Below are 19088 nucleotides of genomic sequence, written 5' to 3'. Positions count from 1 at the left end.
GACACTTACTCTCACCTCTTGCCTCTCGCTCTTCGACACTTACTCTCACCCCTCGCCTCTCGCTCTTCGACACTTACTCTCACCCCTTGCCTCTCGCTCTTCGACACTTACTCTCACCCCTCGCCTCTCGCTCTTCGACACTTACTCTCACCCCTCGCCTCTCGCTCTTCGACACTTACTCTCACCCCTTGCCTCTTGCTCTTCGACACTTACTCTCACCCCTCGCCTCTCGCTCTTCGACACTTACTCTCACCCCTTGCCTCTCGCTCTTCGCCACTTACTCTCACCTCTTGCCTCTCGCTCTTCGCCACTTACTCTCACCTCTTGCCTCTCGCTCCTCGCCACTTACTCTCACCCCTTGCCTCTCGCTCTTCGACACTTACTCTCACCCCTTGCCTCTCGCTCTTCGACACTTACTCTCACCCCTTGCCTCTCGCTCTTCGACACTTACTCTCACCCCTTGCCTCTCGCTCTTCGACACTTACTCTCACCCCTTGCCTCTCGCTCTTCGACACTTACTCTCACCCCTTGCCTCTCGCTCTTCGCCACTTACTCTCACCTCTTGCCTCTCGCTCCTCGCCACTTACTCTCACCCCTTGCCTCTCGCTCTTCGCCACTTACTCTCAACCTTCACCTCTCGCTCCTCGCCACTTACTCTCACCCCTTGCCTCTCGCTCTTCGCCACTTACTCTCACCCCTTGCCTCTCGCTCTTCGCCACTTACTCTCACCCCTTGCCTCTCGTTCTTCGCCACTTACTCTCAACCTTCACCTCTCGCTCCTCGCCACTTACTCTCACCCCTTGCCTCTCGCTCTTCGCCACTTACTCTCACCCCTTGCCTCTCGCTCTTCGCCACTTACTCTCACCCCTTGCCTCTCGTTCTTCGCCACTTACTCTCAACCTTCACCTCTCGCTCCTCGCCACTTACTCTCACCCCTCGCCTCTCGCTCCTCGCCACTTCCTCTCATCTTATCGACCAGGCCATCCTCTCAGTCAATAATAAATTACAGCCATCATTTACACTTGCTTCCATATTTATCCTCCCACACACCTTTTACCTTTATCATATTTACTCTCTTACTCTTTCCTATATTTACTCTCCTAATTCTTTCTCCAACACCTGAAGCTCTTCTTAAAGATCTGTGTTGAGGGGCAATAATAATAATAATAGTAATAGTAATAATAATAATAATAATAATAATAATAATAATAATAATAATAATAATATTATTATTATTATTATTATTATTATTATTATTATTATTAAATAATTAAGTCTGTGTTACTTAAGTTTTCATGCAACATTGTAGCTGGGTTGGTAGTGCACTCAGTTCACACACTGAGGTCCGGGGTTCGATCCCCAGTACGGGTGAAAACATTGGGGGCGTGTTTCCTTAAGACACCTGCTGTCCATGTTCACCTAGCATTAAATAAGTACCTGGATGTTAGTCGACTGGTGTGGGTCGCATCCTGGGAACAAAATTAACCTAAGCTGCGGGAAAGGCTTCCCACAAAGGACTTTCTATTTAGTCATTGATGTCAGCTAAGGGCTGACATCAATGTATTAGTAGAAATAAAGATTACTGTATTGTTATTATTATTATTGTTATTATTGCTATTATTACTTATTATTATTATTATTATTATTATTATTATTATTATTATTATTATTATTATTATTATTATTATTATTATTATTATTATTATGGTTTTCTATAGATTATTACAGAATTTGGTTTCTATGTGACATCTTCAGTAAAGTTGTTTTGTTCCACTTTAAAACACTGATGAATCTTAATTAAAGGAAGAATCAGGATAGTTTAAAAATGTGTAGATACAGATTTGCAGGTATTCAAACATTATTAAAAAAATTAGTGAATTTTTTATTTTCATGCAATAATTATGACTTTGTTACACATCGATTTTACAGGCCAAGAGCTGTTATTCAACCTCATCTTATTTTACAGCCCTATCTAAGGTATACTACCCCCCCCTCCCAGGATGCCACCCACAACAGTCGACTAACATCTCGGTACCTACTTACTGCTAGGTGAATAGGGGCAGCAGGTGTAAGGAAACATGCCCAGCGTTTCCACTCTAGCAGGGAACTGAACCGCGGACACTCAGTGCGTGCGCTAAGTGCGTTACCAAACGAGCCACGGGACACCTGATCAGCGTCAAACTCTAAGCACTCGCGTATTTTTCAAATGAAGGTTCGTATTATTTTTGGGCTGTGTAATTTCTAATTTGACAAGATTTTTAAGTAGCATAATGGTAGACCTTCAAGGTCTCTGTAGAATGTCATAATAGTAGTAGTAATAATAATAGTAGTAGTAGTCGTAGTAGTAACAATAATAGTAGTAGTAATAATAGTAACAGTAGTAATAATAGCAGTAGTAGTAATAATAGTAGTAGTAGTAATAATACTAGTAATAGTAGTAGTAGTAGAAGGTGGAAGTCAAAGAACAAAAGAAAGAGCACTGTAGTGTCCTGTCCTTCAGTTGCCCCCATCCCTCTCTTCCTGTGTTTTTGGTCCTACCCCTCGTGAGACCTTAGCCTCTCCTGCAGTGTTCATTTTTCTTGTCCTTAGATTTACCTCTCTGTAGCATACTTGTCATCAGTTTTGAGGAGTCACCCCTGGAAACCTGTGTCTGACACCAGGCTTCCTGGTGTGAACTAGACATTGGGCCAAGCTGAACCGAAACGTCCTCATAAGCTCCTTTATCCTACGTGCAGGGTATTTGTGTATTATTCCTGGTGTGGGTTAAGGCAAAGGAAGCTGAGGGTATGGGATACTTGGGATACCTTTCTCGGATCCAGTTATTGTATACCTAGAATATAATAATAACACCGGTTCTGATATTATTATATTCCAAATATACAATACTGAGAACTTGATGAAACACGTCCAATACCTGTGGTGCGTATGTGACACATCAACTTGATGAGACACGTCCAACACTTGTGGTGCGTATGTGACACATCAACTTCTTGAAATCTTGGTACAGAGAATTTTTCTAACGTTTATCTATTGGCATGATCGTCTTACCTAGAGGTTACCTGACGTCTCTTCCAGAGGTCACCGCCCCACCTGTGACTCTCTCTCTCTCTTTCTATATATATATATATATATATATATATATATATATATATATATATATATATATATATATATATATATTTATTTTTTTTTTTTTTTTATTATCACACCGGCCGATTCCCACCAAGGCAGGGTGGCCCGAAAAAGAAAAACTTTCACCATCATTCACTCCATCACTGTCTTGCCAGAAGGGTGCTTTACACTACAGTTTTTAAACTGCAACATTAACACCCCTCCTTCAGAGTGCAGGCACTGTACTTCCCATCTCCAGGACTCAAGTCCGGCCTGCCGGTTTCCCTGAATCCCTTCATAAATGTTACTTTGCTCACACTCCAACAGCACGTCAAGTATTAAAAACCATTTGTTATATATATATATATATATATATATATATATATATATATATATATATATATATATATATATATATATATATATATATAACAGAGTGTACCCACCTATTTGTACTCACCTATTTGTGGTTGCAGGGGTCAATTCATAGCTCCTGGCCCCCTCCTCTTCACTGATCGCTACAAGGTCCTCTCTCTCCTTGCTCCATAAGCTTTATCATTCCCCGTCTTAAAATTTACTATGTATGGTTCCTGCCCCCACTTCCTCACTTGCCAGACTACCACTTCCTAACAACTCTGTGACTAAAGAAATACTTCCTAACATCCCTTGAACTCTTCAACTTCCAATTGTGACCCCTTGTTTCTGTGTCCCATCTCTGGAGCATCATGTTTCTGTCCACCTTGTCAATTCCTCTCGTATGTGTGTGTGTGTGTGTGTGTGTTTACTGATATCTAAACGGAAATAAAGATTACAGGAGGAAGAAAAAGGTAAGAGTCAATAAATATAAACATGAAAACTACTTAGATAATGAGGCAAGCGAGGACAAACTACCCTGGTGATGGATATAGGGTGTAATAAGAGTCCGCTATGAAGGCCACAAGTAATCTTAACAATGCTTCTTATCCTGCATCTGTTGATGAAGGGGTCCCGAGGCTCCGCCCGCTAGTGGGCGGGGCTCCTCTTGACTCCGCCCATTTGATGGCAGAAAGGGCGGGGCGTAGGCGGGGCCTAGCCAGGCCACCACGGCAAAGATCTGTGGGGGCAGGTCTGTTATGGTGATTTTTTTTGGTCATCCTAGTGAAGAACTGCCGTGGTATGTAAGTCTGAGAGAGATAGGGTGGGTAGAGAAACAAGGAATAGCGAAGATTGGAAAAAAGTTATGCGAGACTGGAAGACATGATTCAAGAGGATGGGACACAACTCCATGACACAGTTTAAAGGAAATAAAGAAGACTATGACATAAGAGAATAGCCTGGTGTGGGTGGCATCCTGGGGAGGACCTAAAGTGTCCAAGCAGAAATACTGCACACTGGGTTTCTTGAATTATCATAAGCTATTATCATTTTGAGGTTAAACACCACTATCCCAACTATGAATCAACTATTACCACCTGGGCCGTGAGTCAACCACCACCACCACCTGAGTTATGAATCAACCACCACTATCTGAGCTATGAATCAACCACCACCACTTCGTCTATAAGTCATCAATGATCCCATCAACCCAACTCTCACAGGTCAAAAATCATCACTAATAACAATCATGAACGCTTTCTTTTCAAAAAATATATTTTACACAAAACGAAACTGACTTCTCTGTTTAATTATATTATCATTTAAAAATAATATTACATATCCACGTATATCACCATCACAATGCTATTCCAGAAAAAAATATATATAAATTTTTAACATTTTCCAAAATGTATTCGGTAAATACAGGAAAAAATTCGGTACTTTTAGTAAGCGTAATGTAAACAATGCAGCTGTGACACGGCGTAAGTTGTCAGTGCCCCTATAAACCGTAAACAAAAACACGAGAAACAATGTAAACAAAGCGGGCGAGGCCACTCGTGTCGGGCAGGAGACTCCGGCCTCCACCCAACCTTCCCAACACACTGACTCCCTTCCATCCTCCCACCTCTTTTATTCCTTCTTTATCAAGGTCAGGGTAAAACAAAGATATGATAAATGCTATAAATGGAGAGGCAGAATGATAGTCGTGCTCTGATAGTTCAAGTCCCCAGAGCACCCCCCTTTTGATTGTCCTATCTCCCTCCCCCTCAAGCCGGGGAGACCTGAGAAAACGGGAAATTTGAGCTTTTTTTTTTAGGGGGGGCTAGTCCAGACGCCCTTCACAGGGTGCGCTTCAAATTCAAATTCAAATTCAAAGTTTATTCTCTACAAGGATTATAATGCTGAGTTTACAGAATTTGGTTATTGTGTGGTTTGCATGCAGTAAAATAACAATTACAGAGTGTACCACTAGAACACCTAGCATGGCTAGGCATTTCGGGCAGACTTAAATTAAATCTTAAGTTTAAAATATTACAAAATTATGAGGTAAGTTGGTATTATGGCTAAGTGACTAAATACTAGTTTGTGAGTTTAGCAATGTGAATGCTTTTGTTTTGGCACTATACATAGTTTCAGTATTGGAGTATCACAGGCCAACTTATGACTAGTTAAGATTCATTATTTTGAGATTGCGATTGATATTTCTGTTTATGGTCAAATGGGTGAGTGAGTGTAAGTGTGAACCACCAGGTGGTATTCGTGTAATTAGTTGACAGGGTGTATCAGGGAGATAAGATGTTTTCTGATGGTAGTTTTGAAGGTGATGAATGTGTCTGCAATTTTAGAATTTTCAGGTAGAGTGTTCCAGATTTTAGGACCTTTGACATACATTGAATTTTTGTAAAGGTTTAGTCGGACACGGGGAATGTCACAGAGATGTTTGTGTTTGGTGGCTTTGATATTGGTGATGGATCTTTTGGTCCAAGGAAATGGAGTTACCATCATTATCTTCAGATCGAATCTTATTACCTCCCTCATGGATGTAAGTTGCATTCACTCCCCTGTCACTAAGTGACCGGGGATATTTTCCCAACCAGAGGGTGACAAGTTAGACAAGTTTCCTTACACCTGCTGGCCCCGTTCACCTAGTAGACCTAGTAGTAAGAAGGTACCTGGGTGTTAGTCACCTTACACCTGTTGCCCCCCTTCACCTAACAGTAAGAAGGTACCTTGATGATAGTCACCTTACACCTGCTTCCCCCGTTCACCTAGCAGTAAGAAGGTACCTTGGTGTTAGTCACCTTACACCTGCTGGCCCCGTTCACCTAACAGTAAGAAGGTACCTTAGTGTTAGTCACCTTACACCTGCTGGCCCCGTTCACCTAACAGTAAGAAGGTACCTTGGTGTTAGTCACCTTACACCTGTTGTCCCTGTTCACCTAGCAGTAAGAAGGCACCTTGGTGATAGTACCTTACACCTGTACCACCGTTCAAGGGTGGTACAGCGCTGCTACCCACATTCAGAAGGATCCGGGTTCAACCCTGGGCAGGGTCAAACATATGGGCAACTCTACTGTCACATTATTTGACTTCATTCGCTTACCACAGGTTATTTCTAAATAATTTATCGTACAAGATCAGTGTCAAACATTAAAACTCATGTTATTCCTTGGTTAACCTGAGTTAACCAAGGGATATTATTATTATTATTATTATTATTATTATTATTATTATTATTATTATTATTATTATCGTTACGATAATAATAATAATAATAATAATAATAATAATAATAATAATAATAATAATAATAATAATAATAATAATAACTGAATATAAGTAGCAGCAAAAACATCGTAACGAAAGCAGCAGCCGTAGCGTGTATGACCCTTGTGGGTCATACACGGTCCATGGCCCGCTACTGGTCCTGGGTGGTAAATGAAATTCGCGTCAAAGCTACGAGAGTTACAGCGGATCTTGTACCTAATTTAAGTTTTTCGAGGGAACGGGAGGAAGAAAGAACGACGAGAAGGGCGATGAGAACGTCCGGAGGAGGGAGAAATTAGGAAGGAAAGAAAATTGGAGGAAGTAACGAAGAGAGAGAGAGAGAGAGAGAGAGAGAGAGAGAGAGAGAGAGAGAGAGATTCCATATCAGAGCACTAACAACGCTGCTCTTAGACAAAACCCGAGAGTAAGAGGGAGCTATGAGCCTCCTGCATCATATGGGCGATATTCACGACTTTATTGAAGGGAAAACCAATCTTGTAAGATGAAGACGTATACCCGCTTACTGCGTGTGGAGGAAAACTACTGTGTGCTCGAGAGAGAGAGAGAGAAAGAGAGAGAGATGACATATACATCGAGAAGTGTATCTCTCAGTGTTTATACACTGAAAATTTACATTAATCGCTAATTTAGGTATTATTCTTGACTGGTGAACTGGTAACACGCAGCCTTAATGACCCTCGTGCAGTAGATAGGCTTTAAACCCCAATTACCCAGGGAGAAAACTAGTTACACGTAGAGCCACAGGTGCTCAGGTGTAATAATTAAAAAATAATAGTAATTACTATAATTACTATCATAATTATAAATATTATTATTACTATCATCATAATTATTATTATGATTATGATAATAATAATAATAATAATAATAATAATAATAATAATAATAATAATCCGTCTAGTGATGCACCTTGGAAGACAGAGTGAAAAAACGATGTGGAGTTACCTAAGACTTTCTGAACACCTGACCTTCCCCCCCCTATCTTTGTCCATCCAATCCCAACCACCCCTTCCTCCACATCCCCCTCTCCATCTCCCTCCTCCATATCCCAGACTCCCTCAACTCCCCGATCATTACGTCGCAGCTGACAGAAAATATGTCAAGTGTGTGTGTGTTGAAGGATGATTGAGTGGTTGTGGTGTGTGTGTGTGTGTGTGTGTGTGTACTCACCTAGTTGAGGTTGCGTACACACACACACACACACACACATACACACACACACACATACACACACACACACACACACACACACACACACACACACACACACACACACACACACACACACACACACACACACACACACACACACACACCGCGCGCGTGGTCGTCCATATGTATTTACCTCTATGTTGTTACATGGGTCGAGTCTCAGCTCCTGACCCCTCGTGATCGAAGGGTTTGGTGCTGCCCTCCCCTTCCTTGGATTATACCTGTGCAACCCCTACGAAATAGCGCTCATCTATGATTTTAATAATAATAATAATAATAACAATAAAATAATAATGATAAATAATAATGAAATAACAATAATAACAATAACAATAATAATAATAATAATACAAGGTAGTGAGACGAGAGTGCCATCAAAGGCTTCTAGAGAGCCAGTCATGGCACTACAGCGGCTGCAGCAACAGAAACAATGAGGTCACAAGGAGAACTCAAGATGTCGATTTGAAATCGCTTCATGTGTATACGAGTGCCCTTGTCTGGCCTCTTTGTTCAGTTAATGTCCAGTGCTGCAGTTTAACGCTGGCGGGCAGGCAAGCAGGCAGACAGGCAGGCAGGCAGGCAGGCAGGCAGGCAGGCAGGCAGGCAGGCAGGCAGGCAGGCAGGCAGGCAGGCAAGCAGGCAGACAGATAGGCAGGCAGACAGACAGGCAGGCAGGCAGGCAGACAGGAAGGCAGGCAGGCAGGCAGGCAGGCAGGCAGGCAGGCAGGCAGGCAGGAAGACAGACAGACAGACAGACAGGCAGACAGACAGGCAGGCAGGAAGACAGACAGACAGACAGACAGACAGGCAGGCAGACAGGCAGGCAGGCAGGCAGGCAGGCAGGCAGGCAGGCAGGCAGGAAGACAGGCAGGCAGGCAGGCAGGCAGGCAGGCAGGCAGGCAGGCAGGCAGCCAGGCAGGCAGGCAGGCAGGAAGACAGGCAGGCAGGCAGGCAGGCAGGCAGGCAGGCAGGCAGGCAGGCAGGCAGGCAGGCAGGCAGGCAGGCAGGAAGGAAGGCAGGCAGGCAGGCAGGAAGACAGACAGACAGACAGACAGACAGACAGACAGACAGGCAGGCAGGAAGACAGACAGACAGACAGACAGACAGACAGGCAGGCAGACAGGCAGGCAGGCAGGCAGGCAGGCAGGCAGGCAGGCAGGCAGGCAGGCAGGCAGGCAGGCAGGAAGACAGACAGACAGACAGACAGACAGGCAGACATACAGGCAGGCAGGAAGACAGACAGACAGACAGACAGACAGACAGACAGGCAGGCAGGAAGACAGACAGACAGACAGACAGACAGGCAGGCAGACAGGCAGGCAGACAGGCAGGCAGGCAGGCAGGCAGGCAGGCAGGCAGGCAGGAAGACAGGCAGGCAGGAAGGCAGGCAGGCAGACAGGCAGGTAGGCAGGCAGGCAGGCAGACAGGCAGGTAGGCAGGCAGGCAGGCAGGCAGGCAGACAGTCAGGCAGGCAGGCAGGCAGGCAGGCAGGCAGGCAGGCAGGCAGGCAGGCAGGCAGGCAGGCAGACAGACAGACATACAGGCAGGCAGGAAGACAGACAGACAGACAGACAGACAGACAGGCAGACATACAGGCAGGCAGGAAGACAGACAGACAGACAGGCAGGCAGACAGGCAGGCAGGCAGGCAGGCAGGCAGGAAGGCAGGCAGGCAGGCAGGAAGGAAGGCAGGCAGGCAGGCAGGCAGGAAGACAGACAGACAGACAGACAGACAGACAGACAGACAGGCAGGCAGGAAGACAGACAGACAGACAGACAGACAGGCAGGCAGACAGGCAGGCAGGCAGGCAGGCAGGCAGGCAGGCAGGCAGGCAGGAAGACAGACAGACAGACAGACAGACAGGCAGACATACAGGCAGGCAGGAAGACAGACAGACAGACAGACAGACAGACAGACAGACAGGCAGACAGACAGGCAGGCAGGAAGACAGACAGACAGACAGACAGACAGGCAGGCAGACAGGCAGGCAGACAGGCAGGCAGGCAGGCAGGCAGGCAGGCAGGCAGGCAGGAAGACAGGCAGGCAGGAAGACAGGCAGGCAGGCAGGCAGGCAGGCAGGCAGGCAGGCAGGCAGGCAGGCAGGCAGGCAGGCAGGCAGGCAGACAGACAGACAGACATACAGGCAGGCAGGAAGACAGACAGACAGACAGACAGACAGACAGGCAGACATACAGGCAGGCAGGAAGACAGACAGACAGACAGGCAGGCAGACAGGCAGGCAGGCAGGCAGGCAGGAAGGCAGGCAGGCAGGCAGGAAGGAAGGCAGGCAGGCAGGCAGGCAGGCAGGAAGACAGACAGACAGACAGACAGACAGACAGACAGACAGACAGACAGGCAGGCAGGCAGTCAGTCAGACAGACAGACAGACAGGCAGGCAGACAGGCAGGCAGGCAGGCAGGCAGGCAGGCAGGCAGGCAGGCAGGCAGGCAGGAAGACAGACAGACAGACAGACAGACAGGCAGACATACAGGCAGGCAGGAAGACAGACAGACAGACAGACAGACAGACAGACAGACAGGCAGACAGACAGGCAGGCAGGAAGACAGACAGACAGACAGACAGACAGGCAGGCAGACAGGCAGGCAGACAGGCAGGCAGGCAGGCAGGCAGGCAGGCAGGCAGGCAGGAAGACAGGCAGGCAGGAAGGCAGGCAGGCAGGCAGGCAGGCAGGCAGGCAGGCAGGCAGGCAGGCAGGCAGGCAGGCAGGCAGGCAGGCAGGCAGGCAGGCAGGCAGGCAGGCAGGCAGGCAGGCAGGCAGGCAGGCAGGCAGACAGACAGGCAGACATACAGGCAGGCAGGAAGACAGACAGACAGACAGACAGACAGACAGGCAGACATACAGGCAGGCAGGAAGACAGACAGACAGACAGGCAGGCAGACAGGCAGGCAGGCAGGCAGGCAGGAAGGCAGGCAGGCAGGCAGGCAGGCAGGCAGGCAGGCAGGCAGGCAGGCAGGCAGACATGCAGGCAGGCAGGCAGACAGGCAGGCAGACAGGCAGGCAGGCAGGCAGGCAGGCAGGAAGGCAGGCAGGCAGGCAGACAGGCAGGCAGGCAGGCAGGCAGGCAGGCAGGCAGGCAAGCAGGCAGACAGACAGACAGGCAGACAGACAGGCAGGCAGGAAGACAGATAGACAGACAGACAGACAGGCAGGCAGACAGGCAGGCAGGCAGGCAGGCAGGCAGACAGGCAGGCAGACAGACAGGCAAGCAGGCAGGCAGACAGGCAGGCAGGCAGGAAGACAGGCAGGCAGGAAGGCAGGCAGGCAGGCAGGCAGGCAGGCAGGCAGGCAGGCAGGCAGGCAGGCAGGCAGGCAGGCAGACAGACAGACAGGCAGGCAGGCAGACAGGCAGGCAGACAGGCAGACAGACAGGCAGGCAGGCAGGCAGGCAGGCAGGCAGACAGACAGGCAGGCAGGCAGGCAGGCAGGCAGACAGACAGACAGACAGACAGGCAGGCAGGCAGGCAGGCAGGCAGGCAGGCAGGCAGGCAGGCAGGCAGGCAGGCAGGCAGGCAGACAGACAGGCAGGCAGGCAGGCAGGCAGGCAGGCAGACAGACAGGCAGGCAGGCAGGCAGGCAGGCAGGCAGGCAGGCAGGCAGACAGACAGGCAGTCAGGCAGTCAGGCAGGCAGGCAGGCAGGCAGGCAGGCAGGCAGACAGACAGGTAGTCAGGCAGTCAGGTAGTCAGGCAGGCAGGCAGACAGGCAGGCAGGCAGGCAGGCAGGCAGGCAGGCAGGCAGGCAGGCAGGCAGGCAGGCAGGCAGGCAGACAGGCAGGCAGGCAGGCAGGCAGGCAGGCAGGCAGGCAGGCAGGCAGGCAGGCAGGCAGACAGGCAGGCAGGCAGGCAGGCAGGCAGGCAGGCAGGCAGACAGGCAGGCAGGCAGGCAGGCAGGCAGGCAGGCAGGCAGGCAGGCAGACAGACAGGCAGGCAGGCAGGCAGGCAGGCAGGCAGGCAGGCAGACAGACAGACAGGCAGGCAGGCAGGCAGGCAGGCAGGCAGGCAGGCAGGCAGGCAGGCAGGCAGGCAGGCAGGCAGGCAGGCAGGCAGGCAGGCAGGCAGGCAGACAGGCAGGCAGGCAGACAGGCAGGCAGGCAGGCAGGCAGGCAGGCAGGCAGACAGGCAGGCAGGCAGGCAGGCAGGCAGGCAGGCAGGCAGGCAGGCAGGCAGGCAGGCAGGCAGGAAGGAAGGCAGAAAGAATGCCCAACTCACCGTGACTAAGCTTACACGTAGTAATGATTGCCGCTTAGCACAAGTCGAGTTTTATATATAATGTTGAGGCTGTGCGTCGTCATTCTTTATGTATATTATAGTACATGTGTAGGTAGATATATTATATCTCTCTATATCTCTCTTCTTCTTCCTCTCTTTATTTTCCTCTGTTTCCCATACGTGTTGTCCCTGATTCGGGTTAATGGAGATATCTTGACATTGTGTTTCTCACGTGTGTGCCATAGGTCATCTTGAGAGATGGTAATTTCCAAGAGATAGTAACTCCAGCTCTGCTGGAAAGGAAACCTCTGAAGTTGCCGAAGCTGATGAACTTAATGAAGTACTTGACGACATCCTCACTTTCCTACTGAAGTCTCCCACCTCAGACTAACAGATTTCAACACTTTATGTAACTCATTCCGTCTGATATGACTGTGATATATATATATATATATATATATATATATATATATATATATATATATATATATATATATATATATATATATATATATATATATATATATATATATATATATATATATATATATATATATATATATATATATATATATATATATATATATATATATATATATATATGATGTTCAATGAGGACAAATTCCAACTACTCCGTTATGGAAAACTGGAGGAGATAATAACTAGAACAGAGTATACTACTGACTCCGGCCACACAATAGAGCGGAAAAATAATGTAAGGGACCTGGGAGTAGTAATGTCTGAGGATCTCACTTTCAAGGATCACAACAGTGCCACGATCGCACGTGCAAAGAAAATGATAGGATGGATAATGAGAACTTTCAAAACGAGAGATGCCAAGCCCATGATGATCCTTTTCAAATCACTTGTTCTCTCTAGGCTGGAATACTGCTGTACATTAACATCTCCATACAAAGCAGGTGAAATCGCAGATCTAGAGAGTGTAGAGATCCTTTACTGCACGTATAAGTTCTGTCAAGCACCTTAACTACTGGGAACGCTTGGAAGCACTTGACTTGTACTCGTTGGAACGCAGGAGGGAGAGATATATCATAATCTACACTTGGAAAATCTTGGAAGGAATGGTCCCAAATCTGCACACAGAAATCACTCCCTACGAAGGTAAAAGACTGGGCAGGCGATGCAAAATGCCGCCAATAAAAAGTAGGGGCGCCATTGGTACACTAAGAGAAAACACCATAAGTGTCCGGGGCCCAAAACTGTTCAACAGCCTCCCATCAAGCATTAGGGGAATTGCCAATAAACCCCTGGCTGCCTTCAAGAGAGAGCTGGACAGATACCTAAAGTCAGTGCCGGATCAGCCGGGCTGTGGCTCGTACGTCGGACTGCGTGCAGCCAGCAGTAACAGCCTAGTTGATCAGGCCCTGATCCATCGGGAGGCCTGGTCGTGGACCGGGCCGCGGGAGCGTTGATCCCCGGAATAACCTCCAGACTCTTCCAGACATATATATATATATATATATATATATATATATATATATATATATATATATATATATATATATATATATATATATATATATATGTCGTGCCGAATAGGCAGAACTTGCGATCTTGGCTTAAATATCAACGCTCATCTTGCCATATAAGACAAGCGAAAATTAATGTATGCAATAATTTCACAAAAATCATTCTAAACCTAACGAAAAAAATATATTTCACTGTGTTTCTTTAGTATTAAATTATTGTAAACAAATCTAAAATACATTTAGTTGGGTTAGGCTAAAATAAATTGTTCTTGTTATAATAAGGTTAGGTAAGTTTTCTAAGATTCTTTAGGTGCAAAATTATAAATTTTTACATCAATATTAATGAAAAATATATATCTTTAAACGTATAAGAGAAAATTTTAGAAAAAACTTTATTTTAAATGAGTTCTTGCTAATTGACCAGTTTTACATATTCGGTACGACATATATATATATATATATATATATATATATATATATATATATATATATATATATATATAGAGTGAGGATTTAGAGGGTGTAGAGTGAGGTTGTAGAATTAGGGTGTAGAGTGAGGATGTAGTGAGGGTGTAGGGTGATTGTTTATGGTGAGAGGCAGCTACTGACGAGGCCAGGACGGACCATAGCTACAGTAACCACTGATAAGATAATTGATAAGAAAGAGAATAATAAGTACAAATAAGATATGATACGATATCAAACCTGACACACACACACACACACACACACACACACACACACACACACACACACACACACACACACACACACACACATATACACACACCACCACCAGGAGGGAGGGGCAGGGAGAGGCGGCTAATCTTATAATCCCTGAAATCAATTATATCCCCTTCAAACTCTCTTTAAGATGTTTTTCCAGCTTCACCACCGCCTCATTGAGGAAGGGACGTGAAGGAACCTTGGGTTATCCACGTTAAGGAAGGGTTATCTATGATGCCCTGGGCGTAGATATTGATCTAATAGCGTTCCTGGGCCCTATATTGCTGTCCTGCTGAAGGAAAGAGGGAGTAGATATGATAGTTTATCGGGGCGATATTGTCTTTATCTTACCCACAACGGCAGGCCACCACCTTTCCAGCAATGGGAAGAACGTGTGGGGGTATAGTTGTGGTGTGAGCAGTGTGGAGGGAAGGAAGGAAAGAAAGAGAGAGAGAGCGCGAAGATGAAGAACGGAAGAGGAACCAGCCGCGCGCCCACAAGGATCTCACCAGGCTAAGATGGCTAGGTTGGTCTGCCTCTCTGGCTCGCCTCTCTCCACATAATGTGTACCCACTTATTTGCGTTTACAGGAACTGAGCGCTAACTCTGGGTTCTGCCTCTCGACTGATGGTGTGACAACCTGACTCTCTTGGACTCTGTTATAACTACACTTGAGTTCACGTATAGAGTTAGCCTCTAGTAACCCTCCTAGTTATCTCGCTTCGTGTTTTATCATTCTGCAGTTATAGCAACAGAGTTATGCTGGCGGTGTACCATCTTCAGTATCTGAAGTTATAGTAGCAGAGTTATACTGGCGATGTCTTGCCTTCATTATCTGAAGTTATAGCAGCAGAGTTATGTTGGTGGTGTCCTGCCTTCAGTATCTGAAGTTATAGTAGCAGAGTTATGCTGGCGGTGTACCATCTTCAGTATCTGAAGTTATAACAGCAGAGTTATGCTGGCGGTGTCCCGTCTTCAGTATCTGAAGTTATAGTAGCAGAGTTATGCTGGCGGTGTCCCGTCTTCAGTATCTGAAGTTATAGTAGCAGAGTTATGCTGGCGGTGTACCATCTTCAGTATCTGAAGTTATAACAGCAGAGTTATGCTGGCGGTGTACCATCTTCAGTATCTGAAGTTATAACAGCAGAGTTATGCTGGCGGTGTACCATCTTCAGTATCTGAAGTTATAACAGCAGAGTTATGCTGGCGGTGTACCATCTTCAGTATCTGAAGTTATAGTAGCAGAGTTATGCTGGCGGTGTACCATCTTCAGTATCTGAAGTTATAGTAGCAGAGTTATGCTGGCGGTGTCCCGTCTTCAGTATCTGAAGTTATAGTAGCAGAGTTATGCTGGCGGTGTACCATCTTCAGTATCTGAAGTTATAACAGCAGAGTTATGCTGGCGGTGTACCATCTTCAGTATCTGAAGTTATAACAGCAGAGTTATGCTGGCGGTGTACCATCTTCAGTATCTGAAGTTATAACAGCAGAGTTATGCTGGCGGTGTACCATCTTCAGTATCTGAAGTTATAGTAGCAGAGTTATGCTGGCGGTGTACCATCTTCAGTATCTGAAGTTATAGTAGCAGAGTTATGCTGGCGGTGTCCCGTCTTCAGTATCTGAAGTTATAGTAGCAGAGTTATGCTGGCGGTGTCCCGTCTTCAGTATCTGAAGTTATAGCAGCAGAGTTATGCTGGCGGTGTCCCGTCTTCAGTATCTGAAGTTACAGCAGCAGAGTAATGCCAATGGTGTGAAATCTTTGATGAGTAAGAAACATCTACAGCAGTTGGGTACCTTGATTCTTGAAACAATCAGCCTTTACAGTAAGCTTCTCCAGTCAAATACAGAGGCAGCGTATGTAGTAGTGAAAGGAAAACCACATAATCAGTTCATCAATCTTGAAGAAATATTATCTGAAGTGGTCAGTCCCTCATTTCTCTACCTGCTGCCTCTGTATTTGACTGAAGAACCCTACACTAATAATGATGCAGATGAATGGTTCAGACAACCGATAAGTTGATAAATTAGACACATGTGCAACTCTTGGGTATCTTTACTGAGGAAACGTTTAGCCACACAGTGGCTTCATCAGTCCATACAAAGGAGAATGGTGAAGAACAGGAGGAGTTTGAGGTAATCAGTCCCTGAGCCTTGAGTCGATGTGGTCAGTCCATCAATCTTGAAAAGAATACAGCATACGTGCGGAGAAGTAGCTTATATACCGAAGGCAGGAGAGGTGCAGCAGTCGTAGGTGGTGTCACATTTGTCCAATGTGGAAGTAGGTCGTGTCTGAAGAATTCCCTGTATTAAGATCCCAAGATGTTGCTGTGTCAGACAGGATTGTAGATAAATAGTTCAGAGAACCGACAAGTTGATAAATTAGACACATGTGCAACTTGTGTATCTTCATTGAGGAAACGTTTCGCCACACAGTGACTTCATCAGTGTTGCACATGTGTCTAATTTATCAACAGTAAAGATACCCAAGTGTTGCACATGTGTCTTAATAATCAACCTATAAATGACGCTTCTGACACCTATGTTTTCATCGAGGTAGAGAGGGCTGGGTTTGTTAAATACGGGGATAACTTCCTCAGACCATGGAAGTAGAAGGGGCTGGGCTTATAATATACAGGAATAACTTTCCAGGCTCACGCAGCGACTGAAACACATCTAGTTCGATTCCCGGCGAGGGTAGAAACATTGGGCATGTTTCCTTACACCGGTTGTCTATGTTCACCCATTAGTAAAATGGGTACCTGGGTGTTAGTCGACTGGTGTGGGTCGCATCCTGGGTGTTAGTCGACTGGTGTGAGTCGCATCCTGGGACAAAATTAACCAAATTGGCCCGACATGCTCTGCATAACAAGAAACTTTTCTATATAGTATGTCACTGATGTCAGCTATGGTCTGTATAAGTTGTATCATATACGTACTTGTAGAAATAAAGATTAGTAATATTATACACAAATAACCCGCACATAAAAGAGAGAAGCTTACGACGACGTTTCGGTCCGACTTGGACCATTGACAAAGTCACACTTCTCTCTTTTATGTGCGGGTTATTTGTGTATCGTTCCAGTCACGGTATTGTGCCTTTTTTTTGTTATTTAGTAATATTATTATTATTATTATTATTATTATTACTGCGAAGCTGTTTTGATGGTCGAACAGAAAACTGGGAACCACCAAGAAGGGGGGGACATTAATAAGAACATAAGAACATAAGAACATAAGAACGAAGGAACACTGCAGAAGGCCTACTGGCCCATGCGAGGCAGGTCCAAGTCTCCTACCGGCTTAAGCCAATGCACCCAACCTAGTCAGGTCAGGTCACATTGACTTAAGGAAGGAACACGGCAACCGACCTGGTAGCACAAGCTATCAGGTCTAACTCACACCCACCCACATCTACTCATGTATTTATCCAACCTATTTTTAAAGCTACACAACGTTCTGGCCTCTATAACGGTACTTGGGAGTTTGTTCCACTCATCCACAACTCTATTACCAAACCAGTACTTTCCTATATCCTTCCTGAATCTGAATTTTTCCAACTTAAAACCATTGCTGCGAGTCCTGTCTAGGCTAGATATTTTCAGCACACTATTTACATCCCCTTTATTTATTCCTGTCTTCCATTTATACACCTCAATCATATCCCCCCTAATTCTACGTCTTTCTAGAGAGTGCAGATTCAGGGCCCTAAGTCTATCCTCATAGGGAAGGTTTCTGATACATGGGATCAACTTTGTCATCCTCCTTTGTACATTTTCCAGAGAATTTATATCCATTCTGTAATAAGGTGACCAAAACTGTGCAGCATAATCTAAATGAGGCCTAACCAAGGATGTATAGAGTTGAAGAACAACCTGAGGACTCCTATTATTTATGCTTCTTGCTATGAAGCCAAGGATTCTATTAGCTTTATTGCGAACACTTATGCACTGTTGTCTTGGTTTCAGATTACTGCTAACCAGAACTCCTAAATCTTTTTCGCAATCCGTAATATTAAGATCTACATTATTTAGTTTATATGTGGCATGGTTATTGTCCTGTCCAACATTTAGAACTTTGCATTTGTCTATATTAAACTGCATCTGCCACTTCTCCGACCACTGCATCAGTCTATTCAAATCTTCCTGGAGTGCTCGAATGTCCTCGTCAGAATGAATTCGACGGCCTATTTTGGTGTCATCGGCAAACTTGCCGATGTCGCTCTTTATGCCCTCATCTATGTCGTTTATGTAGATTGTGAACAGCAGGGGGCCCAACACTGACCCCTGTGGAACACCGCTCGTGACACTTCCCCACTCTGATTTCTCCCCATTTATGCAGACTCTCTGCTGCCTATTTGTCAACCATGCCTCTATCCAGGAAAAAATTTCTCCTCCTATTCCATGTGCTTTAATTTTCCTCAATAGTCTCTGATGTGGGACCCTGTCAAAAGCCTTACTGAAGTCCATATACACAATATCATATTCATTACCATGATCTACCTCCTCAAATACCTTAGTGAAAAAAGTTAATAAATTCGTAAGGCAGGAACGCCCCTTTGTAAAACCATGCTGAGATTCGTTGATTAATTTATGCTTTTCAAGGTGGCTACGAACTGCCTCGGCAATTATTGATTCCATAAATTTTCCCACTATGGAGGTTAGGCTTATTGGTCTAT

The 19088-nt window shown here is 45.7% G+C and overlaps 1 protein-coding gene and 1 long non-coding RNA gene across 3 annotated transcripts in view; one reads left to right on the top strand and one right to left on the bottom strand.

The window, feature by feature from the left end:
* Positions 1-19088, bottom strand: part of LOC128704321 (uncharacterized) — a 199288-nt gene that overhangs the window by 107775 nt on the left and 72425 nt on the right. The gene's annotated exons all lie outside the window — the stretch shown is intronic.
* The window catches only part of LOC128704316 (uncharacterized), a 102541-nt gene continuing 98246 nt past the window's right edge, over positions 14794-19088 (top strand). The window contains exon 1 of one of the 2 annotated variants that reach the window (XM_053799467.2): positions 14794-14939. The gene's annotated coding sequence lies outside the window, so the exon portion shown is untranslated. The remainder of the gene's footprint in view (positions 14940-19088) is intronic. The other variant, XM_053799469.2, reaches the window with a different exon arrangement.

The sequence above is a fragment of the Cherax quadricarinatus genome, chromosome 84 (genome assembly GCF_038502225.1).
Source record: "Cherax quadricarinatus isolate ZL_2023a chromosome 84, ASM3850222v1, whole genome shotgun sequence".
Classification (NCBI taxonomy): Eukaryota; Metazoa; Arthropoda; class Malacostraca; order Decapoda; family Parastacidae; genus Cherax; species Cherax quadricarinatus.
Note: the sequence above shows the minus strand (reverse complement) of the source record. Positions and strands in the feature narration are given on the sequence as shown.